Source organism: Topomyia yanbarensis, chromosome 3 (assembly GCF_030247195.1).
Source record: "Topomyia yanbarensis strain Yona2022 chromosome 3, ASM3024719v1, whole genome shotgun sequence".
Classification (NCBI taxonomy): domain Eukaryota; kingdom Metazoa; phylum Arthropoda; class Insecta; order Diptera; family Culicidae; genus Topomyia; species Topomyia yanbarensis.
The window spans coordinates 127173208-127197351 of record NC_080672.1 but is presented as its reverse complement, the minus strand read 5'-3'; the positions used below and the strand labels follow the sequence as shown (position 1 = coordinate 127197351).

Below are 24144 nucleotides of genomic sequence, written 5' to 3'. Positions count from 1 at the left end.
GATTCCGGAGTTACGGATTGAAGAGTGCGGTCACACAGCAAATTCCCATATAAACTGGTATCACTTTGATGTACAAAAGGTGTAATACGTATTAAAATGGGTCCAACATTACTTGAATTTGCTGGTCTAGATCAGACATGGGAAAATTCGTTCACTCGCGTGACTGTTGCTAACTGTGGATCACAAAGTAGTCAAAATTTTGTGCTCACTAATTAACCATAATCAACGCACGAAGGGAGAAATCTAATAACTTCAGAGCAGGTCACTAGATGGGCAAACTGCGAATCAAAAGTGAAGCTTAAAAAATTTAAGAGCAGCGTCAATTCTTCGCTCGTGAATGTTTGTCACGTAGCTCCGCGAAGCTCACAAAGGTTTCTTCATGCATGATTAAAAAATAGCACCTATTTTTGCACTGGATTTTTTTCTGACAGATCGCGTTATGGGTAGTTTTGTGATACACTACTAGCAATTTGATCTACAGAAGTTCCTTGCGGCCTATTTTTTAGCAGCGCATTGTTGCAAATTTTCAAAACCATTGATTATCAGTTAGTTTTAAAATGGTATATGGTTTTACAAGTATTAATTCTCGACAAACATATGATTTAGGCCTAAAAGCCAACTGTCAAAATCCACTTTGAATGGTAATTCCAGACAAACCATTACTAGTCCAGCACAGTTCACAACAGTTTATGAAAAAGAAAACTTTTCTCTTTCATTTACTACCAACATCTGCGATTGGCGTGTAACGGTTTGTCCGGAATTTCCATTCAAAGTGGATTTTGACAGTTGGCTTTTAGGCCGTAATCATATGTTTGTCGAGAATTATATTGTGCGAATATGAAAATGAAATGAAACTGTATAATGAAAATCCTATGCAAACCGCGAACCGCTCGAGAAGAGCTTCGCGAACGAAGCCATCCGCGTTGGGGAAGGAAAGAATTAAAACACAGCTGATGTGCTTCTTCGTTGGTTGTTATAGCTTTGAATCGCATGTGTCCGTAACGACAGGTTGCTAGGTATCATTTTCGAAGCTAACAGAATGCATCACAACTGAAGAAAGCTTGCTTGCGAAGCGCGAACGATCGGTTCACGATGCGACTCTAGATCACTAATGATCATTCAAAGCAGCTTCGACCACATTGGCCACCTATGACGGATCTTGAGGTCCCCGGGGAACTCGGCAAGTTCCTAAACTAGTATCACACCTATTTCCCAGCGAATTCTTGATCGATTTTTACAAACTTGATTTCAAATTTAAAATACGTTAATCCCATTAACTGCTATTAAATTTCATTCGGCTCTGAGTTTTGGTTCCGAAGTTTCAGGTTGGTTGGTAAGGGTACGCTGGAATTTCCTATATAAACCGTTACATTCGTAATACCTCAGAGGCCAAAAACTATTGAAATCGTCACCAAATTACATCCATTCGGAGGTCTAGATCACTGAATGGAAATCAAACATTCTTTGAATATATTGTCCACTATCGACAATTCCGGAAATCCCGGTATCCGGGCGTATTCCACAATTTAAGTCACATCTTTTCTTAGGTGATGACTGAACCGATTTTCTCAAACTATGTCTCAAATTGATGGTATAATATGCAGCTGGGTGTTGCATCGTTCGCCCCTCTCCCCCTTACAATTGCACCTCACCCCTTCATCACCCCCCTCGGACCACCCTCACACTCGCATTCTCTTCATTGACCCCGTATACCGGAAGTGTATGTGTGTCATTTAAATTTTCTCAGAAATGGCAGAACCAATTTACACAAACTTAGTTTGAAATGAAAGGTATAGCGCTCCCATAAACTGCTATTGAATTTGTAGTTCATCAGACTTTCAGTTCCAGAGTTACGGATTGGAGAGTGCGGTTACACAGCAAGTTCTCATATAAACTGGTAACACCATGATGTGTAAATTATTAAAATGGGTACATCATTGTTTGGATTTGCAGGTCTAGATCACCTATGACCAATCAAAGTTAATTTGACCACATTGGCCACCTATGACGGTTCTTAATGCCTCCGGGGAACTCGCCTAGTCTCTAAATTATTAGCACACCTAGATCCCTGGTGGCTAATCAAGAATTTTTTAAATATATTGTCCACTTTGTGAGAAAACTAACGACTGTTATTATATCTTGCATTTGTGACTAAGGTAGTGAAAATTGGTTCATTCATCACCGAAGAACTGATTCTGGTATATACCCAGAACCGTCGATAGTGGACAATATACTTTTTATAGGGGTTATGTTCGGTTTCCAGTCTTTGAACTATCTAACCAACGGAATATTTACTTATCATCCATGGATGGTAAGTAAATATTCCGTTTGTTAGATAGTTCAAAGACTTCCTAAATCCGCTATATTTGTTTGGAACCGTTGTTTTGGGTTCGATTGGAACTTTTGGCTTCTGTCTTCGCGCATCTCTATACAATCATCTCTGCAATTTACCATGAAAAGATGAAGCCGCTTGTCGCAGTGCGCTTGAGTATTCCATTTTATACCACTACGGTGGCATATTGTTTTGAACATAACACTCGGAGAGAATCGCATCGACTGACAATCGGACCACTATATGAAAGTAAAAAGCTAGTATACTTTCAATGTGTTATGATGTTGTTTGCTTTTTTTGCTACTTAACGACTTAAATAACTCGAAGATTCTCCAAAAATATTGCAAAAATCTGGAATATCTTTTTAAATTCAACAGATAGGAAGTAACTTTGTTCGTCCAAAAAATGTGTTTCGATACTGTAAACAACTTTGTGGAAGATTTCAAGAAGGTAGGAGAATGCCTTAAAAAGGTTATCAAGGAAAAACTAATTTTAAGGGGTCTTCCATATTAAATGTTCCATAACTTTTAAACCGGTAAAGCTAGACAATAGACATATGGTGTCTTCGGCAATTTCTTTTGCTGTAATATTTGCTATAACTTTGCCGAAGACTTAAAGTCTCTATACTAATTAGTTCATAAAATAAATTTCGTATATCACTTATAGGTGAATTATTCACTGAACGATATACTCCTGTAGATGCGCAATCATAGGGGTAACAACTACTACAAACAAACTATACTTCTAAAGTTAACGGTTCAGACACTAATAATTTTGAGTACGAAAACGACGTTTCAAAGCATTGTGAAATGGTTCCTTGCCGTGAAAGAAAGTCTCCACACGCAATAGCACATTGCGTACACGAGATCTAACAGATACTGAAAAATATTTTATTAAATTTAGTTTTTACCACTGCACAAAAAAATCTGTTTTTAAGTGAGAAATGTTATGGAGTCATTTCAAAACCCTGAATCATTAACTGAGAATCTAAAACTTTGGTAATATTTTAGAAATTAAAGTTATTTTTTTAGTGGACTTTAGAGGTTTTCAAGACAACTATTTCGAGTTTTCCGAATATTTTGGTTTTAATTTAGTTGTTGAACGACTGTTGCAATATTGCTCTTAAAGTTTCAAATTTGGTTTAAAGATGTTTGCTGGGATTGATTAGCAGCGAGTAATATCTTCAACTCCAATATATTCGAGAAGAAAGTTATCTATGGAGGTTTGAAAGCTGTTCATTCTTTGGGTTTGTAGACTGGAATAATACTTGTAGGATAGTTTTTGTTTCTGAGTTTCCAATATTTCATCGAACTCCTTCACTTGAAAAATAGTTTCAAATACTAGGCTTTCGTTGAAAGTAATAAAAATATTAAATTAATAATAAGCATTTTCAAGAAATTAACGATTCACCACAAAATCCCTTCCACCCCATTGAATATTGAATATTGATATGTTTTAAAAACAATTTATTTACATTATAGAATGCAATTCTAAATGTCATTTAAATCGAAATGCACTGAACAAAAGTTTTGAACAATGTTGTTTTGCTTTCGTTTCACCAAAACCAATTAATTCATAAACACACAATATCATTCATCTATATTTATCGAGAACAATTCTTTTTAAATGTAGCAACTTTCATATTTACCATTTGACACCAAGGCGATAGTGTGAAGCGTTCATAAGCTACAAGAGAACAAAGAATTTTTGATTCAACTAAATAGTCGAATCAGATATTTATTGTTTTCTAAACGTTTGGGAGCAAATTTTCAATTTTGAAACAATTTCATTTCAATGTGGACAGACAACATAGCAGATACAGATGTTGTTACTATGGGATGTATATTATAAACCCTCTCTATGGTCATGTGACATTCACTTGACTGCAGAAAAAATACGGAAATACATTCAAGATAGGACATATTGACTTGCAGAGCTCGTATTCGGAAGTGTTATTTGTCATTTTATAGTATTTTTTTTTAGAACGTCAAGTTATTTTTATGCAAATCGATTAAATAGTTATTATTTTTATTTTTTAAAAAGCAACATGAAAATAAAACATATCAACCGCCTCTATATTAACCCTCGAAAAGGCAAGCTAAAATTGTGACTTCAAGAAGCGTCGCTCCTAAGACCCAATGAAACCAAAAACCTCTTCTTTGTCTTTACATCGGTCAGAGAATCGAAAGCCCGAAAACGCTCGATCATTTGTATTTCAAATTACAAGTTCATTGAAACTGTAACTAGCCGGGCCTCTGAGACCCCTTGCATTTTTGAGGGTTAAAATTTAAATGAATTATATTTGAGCTTCTTAAAATTTGCTACAAAATAATAAGATCAGTTAATTAAAGTAAATAAATAATTCATTAATTTGTTTTTTGACATAAGTGCCAATACCTTATTTAAGACTTTTTTGGTGGTATCCAACGGGGAAAACCGATCCAAATGGTCAGTGAAGTAAAAACAAATATATGAAAAAATGCCCCCAGAGGCGATTTTCGAACCCGCAACCTTTGAGATTCCGGCCCAATGCACCAAGCTTTATGCTATCCCTGGGATATGATGACGTCCCAGAAACTGGGCAAAGGACCAGAAATCTACAGTATTCTTTAGCACTGTCAACCAACGAAGCACGATGGGTAATGAACTAAAAAAAATTTACACAAGATGTTAATAAAAACCCAAGCTTTGGTAACTACCGGGGAAATTAAATCGACCAAATGTGTTGTGTGGAAGCTGCGGTTGTCAGTGATCTCGCTTTGCAGGTAGGGTACAATCACAGTCACCAGTGCGATAATCATATGTTCTTTCTGGGGCGTCATCATATCCCAGGGATAGCATAAGGGATAGTGCATTGGGCTGGAGTCTCAAAGGTTGCGGGTTCGAATCTCACCTCTAAGGGCATTTTTTCACATAATTGTTTTTACTTCACTCGCCATTTCGATCGGTTTTCCCTATTGGGCACCACCAAAAAAGAATTAAAGTAATTTACGATCTTGTCTAAAAATTTCAGTGTATATTAATATTTATTATATTTATATATTTATTATTAATACTCGGATTCTGCTCTACACTGACTGAGCAAAAGTGCGACATGTAGTAATTAAAATGGAGGGGAACGCTTCCAGCATCCTTTTTTATTTCGATTATAGAGGTTTTAACCTCTCTCATGAAAAATTTCTAACCTTATGTGCGGGGTCGAGACTCGAACCCAGGTGCGCTGCGTACAAGGCAATCGATTTACCAACTACGCTACGCCCACCCCCTTCCTGCATTTTTTCTCACAGTGTTTCTTTAATTTTGTATCTATCTGTCACAAGTATTCATTTGGATTAAACGCCGGAAATTGAGCTAGCCACTACATTACCTAGATGCAATGGTCATCCACATTCCCTTTAACAGTTCGAGTGCTATTTTTCGATTCATAGACTTCCATAAATTGACACTTCAAATCCATTTATCATTCAGCATATGAAGTATACTCTGCATAACCAATAGACCGGCAACAATTTTGACTTTTTAGGAACACTGTTAAGTCAAACGGTAGTTGGCTTACCATACCACTTGTCAAATGTGAGCTTTTTTCGAAAACTTTGATTTACTCACAAGAGTTTTCAAGTTTGTATGTGAAAATATATGAAAAATAAATTGAAGCAATAAATTCAGTACAAAATGCCAGTATCATCTTGTGCATCCCAAAATCTACAGATACAGGTAAACTTCGATATAACGTACCTCTCTGTTTAAAAATTGTACGTTATATCGAATTGTACGTTATATCGAAGCATGCAAAATGTTCAAAGAATTGTTGTCCATGGTACTTTATTTTGTAGAATTTTGATAACGCGTAACTAATTTTGAAAATCTAACCTACCCAGCAGTGCGAAACAACTTTTCTAATAAGAAAATTATAGTGGTTCCAGAAAAAAAGATGCCACAATCATTTTTTTTTGCTTATATGAATTAAATTTAGTGAAAATATTCTTTTCTTTATTTTGATTACAGAGGTTTTAACCTTAGGGTCATTCGCCTCTGACGGGTTAGAGAAATCTATTTTGAAAAATCTCTAACACAATGTACAGGGTTGGGAATTGAACCCAGGTGAGCTGCGTACAAGGCAATCGATTTACCAACAACGCTATCCCCGAGTAAAGGCGGATAACATAATGATTTCATATTGATATCATGTTTTGTTATCATTGTTATTATTTTGATATTATGTTATCATCTTCCCAATTTGCGAATAACTGGATCATAACAGAATTTGTTATCGCTGCAGTTTTTGATGCCACAATTGAAAATCTTAAGGAATTTCTTCAGTTTGACGATTTTACTTCAGTTTCCAAGTTGAAGGCAATATAGTAACATAAAGAGTGAGTCAAAAATTATGGTGACACTTTAGATTGATTGGTAAATCGGCTATACCCAAGTAGCATTTTTTACACACTACAAGTGCTAATTATGAATACAGGATATAAAGTTATCAACAACTAATACATTAAACAACCAGTTATCATCAATAAGCACTTTTATGAAAATGATAACTGGATGAATTATTCAATAACATAAAATGCATAACACAATTTGTTATCAATAAGGAATTAGTGATAACTTAATTTGTTATTATGTTTAAATCCAAGATACAAACCTTTATTATCATTTTTGTTATGTTGGCTGTTAAATCAACCAAATTGATAACAAATTAAGTTATCAAACTGGTGATAACCAGACAACACCATTTGTTATCATTAAGTTATTTTCTTTTGCTCGGGTCTCCACCCCGAAAATATTCTTATTCTGACACCTTTCCTAATTATTAAGTCATTGGTCATTATTATTCTGTCTGGGCTTCTAAAGTGTTTTTTTTAATATTCCCACCGTCTGCGCCTCATATAATAAAAGCAATTTATGAACTTTAATCATTAGAATAGAGTATAAAGATCCACTTGTATCCACGATTCAAGAATTTCTGAAGATATATTTCAGTCCGCTAATCGGTTTCCTAAATACCTCAAACCGATCGTAAAGCGTGCACAGTTGCCGTGTAACTACAAATAAGATCTCTCACTCTTTTTGTGGTACAGTATGCCGTGGAACTTAAGTATTGCCATTCGGCCCAGAGAATAAGATTCCGCAGTCCCGAAACCAACCAACAATGGTCACACAAATATTATCAATTTTAGTTTTCAGTTAGAACTTACTGATCTTGGATAATTTATTGAGATAAATTATTGGTTTTAATAAATTACGATCATACGCAAATGAAATTGAAAAAATCGCTCTCGCAACCTTCAATGAAGTAGCCAATTTCTAACATGCTCATTAGAAGCCCAATTAGTACGTTTTAAGATTGTGTGTAACGTATTGAATTCCTAAAATATGGAATACATGCGTAATTAAAGAGAAATTTGGACCTGAAAAATAAATTTAAAAATATGTACCTTATATCGAGGAAAAATGTACGTTATATCGAGTGACGCTATATCGAGGGTACGTTGTATCGAAGATTACCTGCTTAAGGTGTAAGTAGGGTTCGTCGCGGTGCGGATGTGGGCGGTAAATGGATTGTCCGCACCGCAACCGCAAAAAAATAATAAAACCGCACCGCTTACCGCAACCGCACTTTACCGCACCGCACCGCGCGGTAATGCGGTAAAATTTTTCTTTTTTTTTTTTAATAGTGTTGAAAAATTGTTCATTTGTGTAACCATATATAATAAAATGTTTTTCTTATTCACACAAAATTTAACTTTAAGAGACTACTCAGAATTTAATGTTTATGAAAAAATCAACCTTTGCATTTTCTATTAATAAAATTCCGTAGATTTTAAGGCAAACATTATACATTCAAAAACGTTCTACTGCATAGGAAAACTTTTATTTTAGCAACCCGTCAGTTAATTGAAAAATGTGGATTAAAAATGTAATAAGAAATGAAGTTGCATATTTTTTTCTTTAAATTTTCATGTTTTCAATTTTTTTGACGTATGAAAATGAAATGGATGATTTTCGCATTTACGTAGTAAACCACCTTTCATTCTTAAAGGAATTTCACCAAAAAAAAAATTAAGGTTGAAATACCAGTAGGGGAATTGTGGGAAAAACCGACACTGTGGGTAAAACCGACACCCCACAACTTTTCCTAGAAATCAAATTTTTATTCATTTCATAATGATACAATATTATTAGTACGTTTATTTGGAACATTTGAAGAAAAATTGGATTTACGTTAGTGCGCCGAATGTCATAAAAATTAACAAAACATTCGACAGCAGCGTTCATACTCGTCTGGATGTAAAATTTCGTTGGTAGATTTTAAGGTTTTAACCGAACGAAAGCTTTTCAAATCACCCCATTTTTCAGTACCTATTATTATCGGCCTGTCCTATGATCAACTAGGTGCATTGAAGACGAGTTTGAAAAATTCAATATATTTAATTGCTTTTATAAAAAACCTGTTTTAATCCACCTAGCGGTGCAATTGTGCCTTTCTCATTTCTCTAAACTATGGCACGGAGGCTTTTTATGTTCAACATAATTGTGGAAATGTCCATTACATTCTTAGTACACTTTGCACTTATACACAATGACATGCCAGCCACGAACTTGATGAGCTACGTGTCGACGGTGAAACACTTGAAACAAAAAAATATCATACTCCATTAGCCTAATCAGCATTAGATCAATGTTATCTGCTTGCTAACTCATTTTGTCATGCGGGGATGGGTATGTGAGGAGGGCGAAAGTCCCATGAACGAACGACTCCCCAGCTTAAATTGGTATGCTTTGTAATATAGTGGTGGTTTAAAGATGATGGGGTTGAAAGGGAGGGGTATGAGGTGGTGGTCTGAGGGGTGATTTAAGGAGATTTTTAAAGGAGGGGAGTGAACAGTAGAGGGGGGGTGTAACCCCTCTCCGTAAACCATCAACTACGCCCCTGTTAAAATCCAGAAACCTTATGCGAGTCGAAAAAAAAATTTGGCCGGGATTAGGTTGACGTTTTTCAGAGTAATTGCATAACCTTTCTATATGAGAAAGGCAAAAATGTGCAAAATCCAAAAAAGTGAATCTTCGTCAAATTTTTTTCGTGTTTGCATCAAATCTCGACGTTTTATGCACCTTGAATACATTTAGCATCAAAAATAAAAATTCTATTTTTAATTTTTCCTATAGTTTTTATGAGAAATTTCTGTGTGGCCGCACTCTGAAACCCGTAATTCCGGAACCAAAATTCCGATCGATCCAAAATTCAATAGCAGCCGATGGGAATGTTGCACCTTTCATTTGAGACTAAGTTTGGGCAAATTGGTCCAGCCATCTCTGAGAAAAATGAGTGACATTATTTGACACATACACGCATACATATACACACACATACACACACACACATACACACATACATACACACATACACACACACATACAGACTTTTTCCGATCTCGACGAACTGAGTCGAATGGGATATGACACTCGGCCCTTCGGGCCGGGATTAGGTTGACGTTTTTCAGAGTGATTGCATAACCTTTCTATATGAGAAAGGCAAAAATGTGCAAAATCCAAAATAGTGAATCTTCGTCAATTTTTTTTCATGTTTGCATCAAATCTCGACGTTTTATGCACCTTGAATACATTTAGCATCAAAAATAAAAATTCTATTTTTAATTTTTCCTATAGTTTTTATGAGAAATTTCTGTGTGGCCGCACTCTGAAACCCGTAATTCCGGAACCAGAATTCCGATCGATCCAAAATTCAATAGCAGCCGATGGGAAGGTTGCACCTTTCATTTGAGACTAAGTTTGGGCAAATCGGTCCAGCCATCTCTGAGAAAAATGAGTGACATTATTTGACACATACGCACATACATACACACACACACATACACACACATACACACACACACATACACACACGCTCTCAACTCAGTGATAAATACTGCCGAGATAGCGATCCAACGAAAAAGGCGAGGTATTCGATACTGTGCATTAGTGACACTTGACGTGAAGAACGCATTCAACAGCGCAAGCTGGGATGCCATCGTGCTCTCGTTACACCGGCTTAGCCTACCGGTGGGTCTGTACCGGATCCTGGAAAGTTACTTCCAAAACCGCGTACTGCTATACGAGACCGATGCCGGTCAGAAAAGGGTTCCGATTACCGCCGGAGTCCCGCAGGGCTCGATCCTAGGCCCGGTGCTATGGAACCTCATGTATGACGGGGTTCTGAGACTGAAGTTCCCTCCTGGGGTCAAGATCGTCGGCTTTGCCGACGACGTAACCTTGGAGGTCTCCGGGGAGTCAATTCCTGAGGTAGAACTAACCGCAGAACACGCGATTAGCACGGTGGAGGAATGGATGAGCGCGAGAGGCCTGGAGCTCGCTCATCATAAGACGGAGGTAGTTATCGTCAACAACCGCAAGTCGGCACAACATGCAGTTATCCATGTGGGAGAAGTCGCGATCACTTCACAGCGAAGTCTGAAGTCTCTCGGAGTCATTATAGACGACAAGCTGACCTTCGGCAGCCATGTCGACTATACGTGCAAGAGAGCGTCGACTGCTGTTGCGGCACTATCGAGAATGATATCCAACAGCTCAAAGGTGTGCGCCAGTAGACATAGGTTACTGGCAGGCGTTGCCGTATCTATCCTCAGGTACGGCGGCCCGTCATGGTCAAGAGCACTGAGGGTAACCAGTTACCTACAGAAACTGGAGAGCACCTACCGCGTGATGTGCCTCAGAGTGATATCTGCCTACCGCACGGTATCACACGATGCATCCTGCGTGATAGCGAGCATGATGCCAGTCGGGCTGGTCATTCGGGAAGATGAGGAGTGCTTTGAGCTACGTGGAAATAGGGGAGCCCGCGAGCGCACCAGGGTGACCTCGGTCGCCAGATGGCAGCGTGAGTGGGACAACTCCTCGAAAGGTAGGTGGACCCACCGGCTGATACCTAGCATATCGAGCTGGGTGGGAAGACCCCATGGGGAAGTTCACTTCCACCTGACACAATTCCTGTCAGGCCATGGCTGTTTCCGTCAGTACCTCCACAGGTTCGGGCACGCGGAGGTCCCAGTCTGCCCGGACTGCCCAGGTGTAGATGAAACTGCCGAACACATACTGTTCGTATGTCATCGGTTCGACGTCGAAAGAAGAGCAATGCTTGACGTCTGTGGCTGGGACACAACCCCGGATACCCTTATTCAGCGGATGTGTCAAACGGTGGAGAAGTGGAACGCAGTCTCGGCTGCTACCATCCAGATTGCCAGTAGGCTACAGGTAATCTGGCGAACCGAGCAACAGACGGCGGGCACGGCTAACTAGTGATTGGTTAGCTGGAGCGAAAAAGGCCAAGCGCAAAATAAGAGAGTGAATGGTCTGTTCATGCCGAGGTAGGTTGGCGCAGCGAATGGCAACCGCGTAAGGGGTAAACCCAGCCACCCCGAAGCAAGACAGAAGAGTGAGGGTATAGGCGTATAAGTGGACTGCCTCATGCCAAGACGGGAGGGTCGTAGCGTAGTATGTTGGAACTAAGCTATCGATGCCTCATGGCGTGGCAGAGGAGTGAAAGGGTGAGCGTCCAAGTCAGTCTCACATTGCATGTTAAGGGTGAGCATAAAAGTCAGCCTCACAGGTTGGTAGAGGCTAGCACAAAAGTCAGCCTAGCAAGGAATGAAAAAGGTGAGCACAAAAGTCAGCCTCGCATGGTATGTCAGAAGTGGAGCCTAAGAAAAATGTCCCACATGGGATGCCAGAGGGAGTGACAAAGGTATAATAGAGTGGCACGATTGAGAGTGAATCAGGTGATAGGGTGAGCACCCAAGTCAGCCTCACATGGATGGGTAGGGCGAGCACAAAAGTAAGCCTAGCAAGGAATGAGTAAGGTGAGCACACAAGTCAGCCTCGCATGGAACGTAAAAGGTGAGCACAAAAGTCAGCCTCATGTGGGAGTGTTTGAGAGTGAATCAAAGTGTGATTGAGAGAGCACCCAAGTAAGCCTCATACAGGATGTATGATCGCGTGAGTGAGAGTGAATGAGTACAGTTAGTACAGCCATCCCCCCAGAAGTAATACCGAGAGGTAGTTCCTGGGAGGAATGATGGCGGAGCCCAATGGAGTTTAGTCGGTATTAATGGCTGGTCACCATTCGAGTCCGACACGCCCCCAGTGCACCCCGTGTGGTAGATTGGACCCTACCGTTAGCACGTGTACTGGGCTAGGACATAAAGGTCTTCTCCATTGTAAAAAAAAAAAAACGCATACACACACACATACATACACACATACACACACACATACAGACTTTTTCCGATCTCGACGAACTGAGTCGAATGGGATATGACACTCGGCCCTCCGGGCCGGGATTAGGTTGACGTTTTTCAGAGTGATTGCATAACCTTTCTATATGAGAAAGGCAAAAAATGTGCGCTGTTGGGGTAAAACCGACACCCTGTTAAGATGGTTGTGTATAGTTGCGATTCATTTCAAAATACTGGGGATCTTTGTGACACTTCAATTAGCCTATTAGAACACTATAGTATTAGCAGAAACACACAGAAATACTTTTATTGTGTTTATTTCTTGTAAGTCTCTTTAAAAATCAAAAATTGGAATTTTTGCTTATCTGATTCTAACGAAGCTTTTGCTCTTTCTGCAAAAAAGTCATCAAACCGAATTTATAGTGCTCTCTTGGTTTGTCATAGACGAATTTTATCACAATGAGACAATGATATTATGTATACTCCAATAGATCGTTGATAATCAGAGTCCGAAAAATCAAATCTAAAAAAGATAGTTTTACTAAGAAGTGTGTGTGTGTGTCACTTATAAGTGAATGAATCCAATTAGCAGAACGTAGAACGCTTGAAAATCTTCTCTTATGAAATAAAATGACACTGGAGGTTGCAATGATGTGCGCAAGGATTATTTGGAAATACTCATATCAATAAATAATCCTATAGCATAAAATACTCTTATTTATAGTACTACGCTTTCGAACTTTCTTCCCCTCACTACATGATGAAGCAATAAAAAGCATATATTTGCATCATACATACTCACACTTTATTAATCACGCATATATCTCATGTTTAATAAAGATAAAGATTTTAATAAAGTGGAGAGAAAATAGATTAAAGGGGGTGTCGATCTTACCCCTATGGGGTGTCGGTTTTACCCGCAGTGCTTACAAAAAGTCACTTTGTTTTCCAAGTTTTACAACCAATATTTTTTAATGAAATTAATTTTTTGAAGCGCTGAAAAAATTAAGTCTTGTTAAGAATTTTCTGAAGAAGAATTCTGCATAAAAATTATAATTTTATTGGTTTTGTGGCAACTTAGAAAAAGTGTTAAGCTTAAGGTGTCGGTTTTAACCATAAGTCCCCTAATTCTATACAGTAGCGCATATATTCCAATACAGTGAAATAAAAACATATTGTATTTCATTAATAAGAACGACGCCATATTTGACGAAAAAAAATTGCTCTGTACAATACATCTAATCAGGAGTTCGGTCTCAACGGGCACAGAATTGTTGAACATTAGAAAAACTGCAAAAAATGTATGATTTGTAGCATACAGCAGAAATGATTTTTAAAAATAGGGGATTTGAATTAAGTGTATGAATTAATATATTGTCTTCGAATTAATAAATTTTCGTACAGACTGAAATACTATACTAACTTAAACCTATTTTCACTTTGAACATTTCTCTACTTAAGTTAAAGTCAAAATGATAAAAAACGCTATTGAAGAGCTCACAGCAAACATCTACCGGGTTATTCTGGCCGTACTGCGTGCGATGAGTAGAGCGCCGAAAGAAGTCCATTCTCCGCAGAGACCTACCATAAACGTTGAAGTCCAGCTTAGCGAGAAGCAGAGGGCAGTCAATGTTGTCAGCGAGAAGATCGAACACAAAAAGTCGCTGCAGAAAAACTCTCCTGTTTCGTAGCGTAGGCAGGTTGATAAGAGCACAACGATGCTCATACGGTGGTAGTTCAAATCGATTTCGCCAGGGAAGCCGTCGAAGGGCATACCGGACGAAGCTCTTTTGCACCCGTTCTATGCGATTAATGTGTACGGTGTGATACGGGGCCCAAACGATAACTCCATACTCTAGAATGCTGCGTACCAGACTGATGTACAGTGCCTTCAGGCAGTAGACGTCGTTGAAATCTTGGGTGTTTCGTTTGATGAGTCCTAGTACTGCAAAGGCTTTAGCAGTAACTGCATTGAAGTGTTCGATGAAACGTAGCTTGCGGTCAAGTATAACACCAAGGTCCTTGATTGATGAAACTCGTTTTACTGGGGCAGCGCTCACTGCATACTCAAACGTAATTGGCGAGAGTATTCGTGTGAATGTGATTATATTGCATTTCTGAATGTTTATAGTCATTCCATTTCTATCACACCAACTCATGATCCTATCTATGTCCATCTGAAGTGCACAACAATCTACCAGAGTTGTTATGATGCGATAAATTTTCAGATCATCTGCGTACATCACCTTGCACGATGTCAATTCGCTGCAAATGTCATTCACAAAGAGCACGAAGAGAAGAGGTCCAAGGTGACTCCCTTGAGGTACACCCGATGTGATGTGGAATGGGTCTGAAAGTACAGTTCCAAGTCGCACAGATGCACTGCGGTTTGTAAGGTACGAGAAGATCCAATTGGTCAGCCAGTCCGGAAATCCGACTCGCCTCAACTTTTCAACAGCTAGCTGATGAGGAAGGCGATCGAAGGCTTTAGAGAAATCTACATACACTGCATCAATTTGTTGTCGTTTCTCTAATTTATCAATCAGCGTTGACACATAGCTCATTAAGTTCGTCGTTGTTGAGCGCTTTCTAACAAACCCATGCTGATCTGTAGTGATGATGTGTTTTACTGCAGGGTAAAGAATATCTAACAGCATACTTTCAAAAACTTTTGGGAGGCAGCTCAGGATTGAAATTCCTCTGTAATTAATGACGTCATGGACGTTACCGGCTTTATGAATTGGTGTTATTAAAGCCTCCTTCCACTTGGCGGGAAAAATACTTTCACCGAGAGATCGATTGAAAAGCATGGATATCGGTACAGCTAACGATGAAGAGCATTCCTTGACGAAACATGGTTGTATTCCGTCCGATCCTGGTCCCTTTGAACCGTCAACACCACGTAGATTGGTGTACACTTCGCGTTCGGTGAAAGATGTTACAGGCAAATTCAAGGAGAATGTCGGCAGACTACTCAGGTACGATTCAGACAAAGGTGGTGGGTTATTACTTAGCACACTTTGAAAGAAAGACGAGAATAGATTTGCTGACTCCGCAGGTGTCGTTGAGGTCCTGTCACGGTAGTTCACGTTTTCAGGAAAACCACGGGTGGATGTTTTGTTCCGCAAATAAGCCCAAAATTGCTTCGGCTCGTCCTTCATGTTACTCTCAAGTCGTGAAATGTATGATCGAAAGCAAGATGCATTCAATAATTGAAATTGTCGCTCCAAATCTCGCACAAACGATTTATCATCTTCACCTCTTTTCCGGAAAAATCGTTTACGAGCCATCCTTAACCGATTTCGCAGATTGCGCAGCTCATCGTTCCACCAGGGGCGTTTATTTGTGCAACGGCGCTTTCGTCTTCTCAGAGGCACGTGTTGTTGAAAAATTAAGTCCAATTCGCTATAAAACCTGTCCACAGCCTCGTCGAGAGTACCCAGTGATAATATTTCAATCCAATTGATGTTTGAGATTCTCGCATTTAGCTCGTCATAATCGCATTGATTGAAATCATACCACACATCTACATCGTCAATCACTGGTGAACCGTAAAGAGTCTCAATGGTCAAAACAAACGGATGATGATGACGATCCAATTTCATTAGCGGTACGGGTGGTTCTATGACTTCAATATCGCTGGCACTACTTACAAAGGCTAAATCAAGTAATCTTCCATTGTCATTCGTCAGGTAGTTTACTTGTTGTAAACCAGAAGCGATCATAGTTTCGACTAACAACAGCTCGTGCTCAGAGGATGCATTATTAGGGATAATAACACGGACAAAATATCCCAAAACTCTAACTTCCGCATTCTTCAAGAATCAGATGTATTATCATTCAAAAACTAAGATTGCTCCCTTTAAAAATGAATGAAGTGTAATTTTCTAAAGACTAGTTTGAAAGTTCTAGCATTTAATTTATTTTCCTCTAATATTTTCCCAATGAGCCAATGGCAAAAACTTCAATTGAAGTGAACGGGAGTCAAACTAGGTGGCATTTAGCAACAAAAGCTTCAAAAAAGCTACAAAATAGTCCTAACTGAAAAATATTAGGACTTAATTTGGTAGAAAATTATAGTAAATTTGAATGGAAGTACGCGAAAAAAAGTTATGTAGCATACTTATTGAGAAAGAGTCCAATAGAATTGACTGCAGACAAATTCGCATTGAATTTACACAGCAATCAAAGAAGATAGAAATACGATGTTGATGACCGAATGATAGAATAGTCATCCTAATTTGGACTTCCTTATTTTGGACGCTTTCATACATTTATATCCTATACTGCCAATTACTCCAAATTCGTTTGGTTTGATGAAGATAATTATATTGTTTGTGTTGTGCTTAAGTCCCAGCATAATTAGTTCATCTCTAATTCCTTTAAATTAGTCATAATTCACAGTTGAAAAATTGATATCGAAAATGATTCATAATTCCACGATTTCCAACAGAAATCGAGAGAAGTGATGCACTTTTAAATTGGATTTAAGAGTAAAAATTTATTGTTTTCAAATGATCTAATAATTTTGTCTCTATTTGGATCTTGCATTTTATGTATTTGAAATGGTTAGTTTGTGAAGTTATACTTAGAAGTATAAAATAACTAGTCCAAAATATGTCGTAAAAATAATAGCGTCAAAATATTTCGGGCACAGCTAGGTTTTTTTTCATAATAGCATTCTGTTTATCAATTTAGAATAATCAAAATTATCACTTCATAAATTTTTTTTGCGGTGCGGTTGCGGTAAAACCGCACAGTAAAAGCTCTTTCCCGCACCGCATCTGCGGGAAAAAAGTGTCTCACCGCACCGCAGATTTTGCGGTGCGGGTGCGGTAAATACCGCGCGGTTGCGGTAATTACCGCAACCGCGACGAACCCTAGGTGTAAGGATCAACATTGGCGAAGACCGCAAATTGATCCGATTTTGCAGTATAAAGATATTCTCATACAAAGTTATGCGTTGCCTCTCTTTCTCGCACATGCTTGGAATAGGAAATTTCAAAAAAATGCGTTGTCTTCAAAGTTAAATAACTTTGTCGGGGAACCTCCAATCATTATGCGATCTTCAACAAAGCTACTCGTTATAAAAAAAAACTACGCGACCTCCGCATCAAGAGAAACAACCCTCGATTACAATGTATTGCGACTAACATGCAGAAGTTACACCCAAGGAGTTTTTATTCTCAGGTGATACGATCCTCAAAAACGTCGATCAGCCATGTTGGTTTTAGAAACGACAGCTAACAACATTGTTTACTATTTCTCTCCATATGTTTGCTTAGATTTCAGGCGGTAAACAAAGTTGTTCGCTGTCATTATTCTTCCCCGCAGTATGCTGCACGCTTACCTCACTCCTCACCTAGTTACTGCCAAAGACGAATCACCTTATAACTCTAATCACCTTGGTTACACCGTTAATTCAATGATGGCAATAGGATGCGATGTCATTCTTTTTTTTATTTTCGTAACCAACCCACTTCAATTGCTTTGTTGTGTATTGCAGTCGTGTCTCCAATTCTCTACTGGTGTAGTAAGACTTTCTTGGGCCTCCTTCCAACAAGTTTTTTCTCTCCTCTGGAGAGCTCTTAGTGACACTGATTAATTCGGGTCATCTCTGATCTTCGATGCTGGTTAGAAAATATCAATAGTGGAAAGTCGTTTGTGGATTTCGTCTCTCCCTAACCTCACATTAAATCTTCGTTAACCATCACGGATTCATTCCTAAGCGCTCAACGAATACCAACCTACTGTGTTATATTTCCTTTATCATCCAGGAGATGGAGAAATGGCATAGGATGTAGTCAAAATGTTTGCTGCATTTGATAAAAATTAACGACGATATTGCTAATACGAAATTTCTGCCTTTGTTTCAACGGAGAATTTCTCGTCTCTGAAATTCTAATCAGTTGAAAATTGTTATATTTGTATATTGCGTTATTTCAAGGATATACCAGTTAAATCGCCACATAAAATAACTGCATTCATCGCAGATAACCTGAATGGTGACAAATTTTGCCCTAATAGGAAAGAAACCTAGGATTTTTATTGAACTCGAATGACAATACCGAATACAATAACAATTAACGAAATCTGAAATATTTATTTTTTGCGTTCGCATTTTTCACTTTTACTTGTATGCGAAAAAATAATAATAACATAGTTTTACCTTCATTAATTACTTCACATTTTCGTTGGTCACGTCCGTAGATGTTCCACGTAAACCTCACATATCTCAGAATATTAAAAATATCGAAAAACCAAATATCTCGAAGTGTTCAAAATTAAATTCTACACGGGGAACAATTATCTGACTATTCGTTTCGCTTTCCAAACATGAATGATAACGAAAATATTCCATCATGGAAAAAATGTTTCATTAATGATACCGTTAATCACCAATTGCGGCAACCCTGACACTCAGCATGTTCCGTGGACAAACCGAACAGATTTACATTGGAAGGGCGGGTGATTAAAGTAACAGCAGCGCAAATGAAAAGCAATTGATTGCCTCACACTACTCTACTCTACTGAAAAAATTTCAGGCTCTTTCTTTTTGTAATAAAGCTCTGAAGCACCATCCTTCACAAAGACTGTCATATGTGCATTCCGGAAGACTCAATAGGAAGCCAGCTGATTGCAGTTGTCCGGCACAATTCGCTATCCATTGATGTAAACACCGGGTAAACTGTAATCAAAATAATGAAAACAAAACGCAATTGGCGTATCGATGGTATCGCCGAATTGTCTCATTGTTGAACACGGTTCGACTCGTTGCTGAGGTTGGCAAGCGAACGATGGCGATGGGGGAGGGAAATTGAACCGGTTTTTTATTTTTTTATATATTAAAATTCATAATTCTTGATCAGCGCGGATTCCACTCGGTTAAGGCTCAAGTTACCTCAAGGCTTGGTAGTATGCGTAAGAAAAATTGTGTTCAGCTTTGCCACCAGATTATCCATTTAAACCTTTTCAAAACTCTAAAAGAAGAATATCAGTCGATTTATTACATCATCTCGATTCAATTTATGCAAAATACCTGCTGGAAAAACCATCGGCTTAGCTAAATGGTGCTTTTGAAAAAGTGGCTGTGATTTTTTATCACACTACCACACCGAGCTGGGGTACGCAACACAACTGCGCAATGAAAAAACCACAGCCACTTTTTCAAAAGCACCATTTAGCTAAGCCGATGGTTTTTCCAGCAGGTATTTTGCATGAATTGAATCGTGATGATCTAATAAATCGACTGATATTCTTCTTTTAGAGTTTTAAAAAGGTTTAAATGGATAATCCGGTGGCAAAGCTGAACACAAATTTTCCTACGCACACTACCAAGCGTTCAATTCTAACACATGCTTAAAAAAGGTAACTTGAACCTTAAGCGCTTTTCATTGTCAGCACACTCGATTCGCTTTTCCCTACTTGCTTCCACTCTGGCTATATGGTTGGCCTGCTGCGTTCGGATATGATTTTATACTCCATGGGAAGTGGTGGCCAGACAAATGACACAAACTGAATATGACTTTTTTATCGCCGAATGGCCGCTAGTGGGCGGCTGGAAAAACGACTGTTCGGTGGGTTGGCAATGGAAAACCTTATTTTGCGGTTCGACGGGAAAGCGCGCGGACACAATGAATTGTTGGATGTTCATTTTTCTCCATTTTTTGATAACTGTTTTTGATTGAGTTGACAGCTAGTGGAAAGATATTGCATTATTTATCAACGGTGTTCTTTGTGCGACCGCTGTGTTTAAAATGAATAATTTTAATAAAATGCCGTACTGCTGCTGGAAAGTTCAATGAACTAACAGTTCTCTAAAGGATGAAATTTGGTTTAGTCAAGACTTTATATGTCGAACAGAAATACAAACTGACCGTCTCAGTTCCAGCCATGTTTTCCCTTTACTTTCAAACGTTTAAAACGCCCACCGATACGAGATATCATTAAAAAAGCCCACTTGAATATATACAACCCATGTTAATTATGCAAAACGCTTGCACCCCGTCAACAATCAATGAACGGCAATTCCCGGGGGTCTCGTAAAACAAAGGCTCGGTAGCTACCTGCTCCGTCCACCTTCTGATTTATGGAGTCCTAATCAAACAACCCCGAAGCACGAAGCAGGTTTGTACGCTCAATCAGCGCTCGTAAAGTTTATCCTGTGATAATCAAAATCACGCAGCCTGACTGACTGCACATACCAAACACCTGATGGTATCTGTCCGGTACCTACATGCATCACCGTCGACATCGTTCACGTCGAGCGGTCGAGTGTCACTCATTTGGGGACGAATTTGGAATAAATCAGGTAAAGCATCTACATCCACACAATGACTGTTCCGGCCCGAAAGAGTGCCAGCCAGCAGGAGAATAGAAGACGTCCGGGTATTATTAGGTGATGCTTCTTTGTTCAGCATGCTAATATCACCAACCATCTGACTCCCTGCAAGGAAGGCATGATGGGCGCCGTGCAGGTGGGTTATCGTCAAAATCACACCATTATAGCATCAGCAAGAGGACGTTAAGCCGTAAAGTACCACCTTCATTTTTACCTTGTTAAACTGTGTCGATAGTATACTTGCAGGTACTTACTATAGTATTAGACAGGTTAGATATTTCTCTAAGGATATACTAGCAAAGTGGATTCAAGAGTTTCATCTTGCCTCTGCAATGAGGCTAGAATGGTGCTTAGTTGGTCTCTTTATCCAATTTCAAAAAGATCTATATTATTTGTGCTCCACAATTTAATTAGCGAATTTTTTGGAACCTTGCATTTCAAGCCGATGCCTTATGAAAAATATAACCCACAAATTAGAAACAGCCTTCATATAATGAAGTGATTAAAGCAAAAACTTTTTTAACTAATTTATAACTATCAAAGAATGATAAAAACACCTTTTTTTGCAAAGACATCCTCCTCATCCTCAAAAAGATAGGTGGGTACTGTCAGAGACGCAATCGCAATAAAGTAGAATACACTCTAACAGGTGCCTTTACGGTGTCATCGAAATCTCCAAGTCCATTGGGATGATTTTTAACTTTGCCATTTTCCTTAATAAAACTTTTCTTTCTTCGCGATTTAGTCGTATTTTGCACATGCTTAGTCTTTTGGGAATAGTTTTGGAATTACCAAGTGTTTTTCTTCTTTTCCAATTTGTAACATTCTTTAAAAATATTGCTGGTATTGATGAAAAGCTGAAAACTCAGATGTGGCAACACTGGCTACTGGATGGATGGTCGGGGAAAGATGACGTATTCGGCAAACGGTAGCAATAATAGCGCGACTATGCCAAAATATCGCTTGATCGGATTTTCTCATCATTCGTTTGACCATCAAAACCGCTTCCAGAGCTCAGTCGTAACAGCCCTCCAGAAACCGGCGAGGCCTACTTGATTGATTTGTTCGAGGATACCAATCTATAGACTATCATGATTTACAAAAGTTACATTGATTCTTACCAGCTTTATGAAAAAGCCACATTTTTTTCAATCATGATTCAACTACATTTACAGATGACAATATTGAATATTGCAGCCACTGAAACCAATCGATTTTATATCAAATCAAATTGTGCGATTCGAGGTTCATCCATTTTAGACATTTGCATTTTTCGCCGCAGAAATAGAACGATTCTTTGAAATTGTGTCTCTTTCTGCAAAAATTGAAGTAGATTTTTGTTACATATTCTGACAGAAGTTTTGTGCTTTCTTTTGTAGTAAACTGTTCTGAGAGGCGAAGATAGCAAACAAGTACATTATAAGTAATATAATTATTTTCGTATTTAACGAAATAGTATCTCAAACAGTGTTTCAAATAAACCACACATTTCACACCAAGGAGCCTGTTTCCAAAGGAGCGGTGGAAACCAATCATTGTTATATTTCTGGGAGTGAGTAAAAAATCAAAGCAATCCAAGTAGGTTTTGACTCTTAGGTTTTCACTCCTGGTTTTGGCTCCCCCTGTCCACTCCGGTTTGTAATTCTTATTCTGTCGCCGTTCATAAATCGAATTTAATTTCAAACTCTGCTAATGTCTTGTTGAAAATAGACGTTCTTTAGACCTTTTTTTGCATTTGTGGACCGACAAGGTGCGCCAAAATCCAACGGAAGCGTGCGTTGTCGATGGTCTCTACCTCTTTGAAAAAATAAGGACGGGATGATTGTTTTGGAGCAAAATCCGGCCCAAACAGTTACTTTCTGGTTGTGCAGTGGTGTTTGATGCATAACGTGTGGGTTCTGTGTGCCCCAAATTCGACAATTTTGTTTATTTACTCCGCCGGAATGGCTGAAGTGAGCCTGCCATATTGTTTACGATAAGCACGCACAGTTTTCACTATTGAAAGATCGTTTTCCATGTAATGCGCTACGATTTCAGCGCGTTCTTTTGGTGTAAATCGACTTATAGCTAAAATGGCACTAAATGATGTTTCAGAATTGTGTTTTTCTGTCAAAATCGGCTGAAAAATGGCGGAGTTGTTCAATGTTGAAATAGGATACATCCAGATGGCGCACCCTGTATATATTGAAGCAAATCATTTGTTTTCAATTTAATTTTCTTTAACAAATATATTATTATTACAATAATCACGGGCAAACATATCTCAAATCCTGTGTAAAAATGTTTCTAGTGAAGTAATGGAATCCGAAAGTTCAAATGCATAGTGGAAGGATGCAAAACAGGTGTACTATTTATTAATGTAATGGCCTAAGCCTAGTCTAGTACGCTGGTTATAACCATTAAATGCTGACTTTCGAGGTCTATCGAAAAGAAGCTTTCGCCATGAACTGTACCAAGGGTCTGTTTTGCTTTGTGCTTGATAAAATTAAAATTGAAAATCTAAATTGAGCTCGGGCTTTTAAACTATATGCAGCAATTATAATCTAGTAACCTGTTTTCACTCCTTGGCGGTTTTCACTCGTCAGGAGCCAAAAAACCATGAGTGATGAAATCATGGATTTTAATGATTTGTGAAACTATGGTTTCTTCAACGCATGCTGATTGGAGTGATTTTTGAAACACTGATCTCAAAGACGGCGCTATTAGTTAAGTGACAAGTCTCTGGTGTCGGTGATAGGCACTCAGTACAGAAAGAGACCAAAGGAAAAAAATAACAATAATTAGCACTTTCGCCTTTCGAAAGTACATATATTCAATACCTTCATTGTTACTTAAACAAATAAACATAGCAAAACAACGAAATTACTCGAACCTATTAATATGAGCAACACAATTCATTTCAATAATTTACTACCACAACTTTTAGGAGTTCATTCATAATCAGAGATGCAACAATCTACCAACGAAGCTGCTATAGACACATTCCAGCGTTAGGGGACAACGTTTGCACGCATCATGCAACTGTTAACAGCTCGTCGTTTGAAAAATCCTACGATGTACGCTCAAAAAACTTAATTGAATACTTTAAAAGTCCTAATACAACGTTAATATTATGGGTTTGATGTTTTTCAGGTTGTCCTTTCATTCTGAGAGGTGAAATTGTCGCGTTAGGGCACAACAGCGCAAAAAATTGATTTTCCAACCTACAGTTGTAT

General features: G+C 38.5%; 1 protein-coding gene across 14 annotated transcripts in view; it reads left to right on the top strand.

The window, feature by feature from the left end:
- The window catches only part of LOC131690386 (Ig-like and fibronectin type-III domain-containing protein 1), a 555083-nt gene that overhangs the window by 274295 nt on the left and 256644 nt on the right, over positions 1–24144 (top strand). The window lies entirely within an intron of this gene.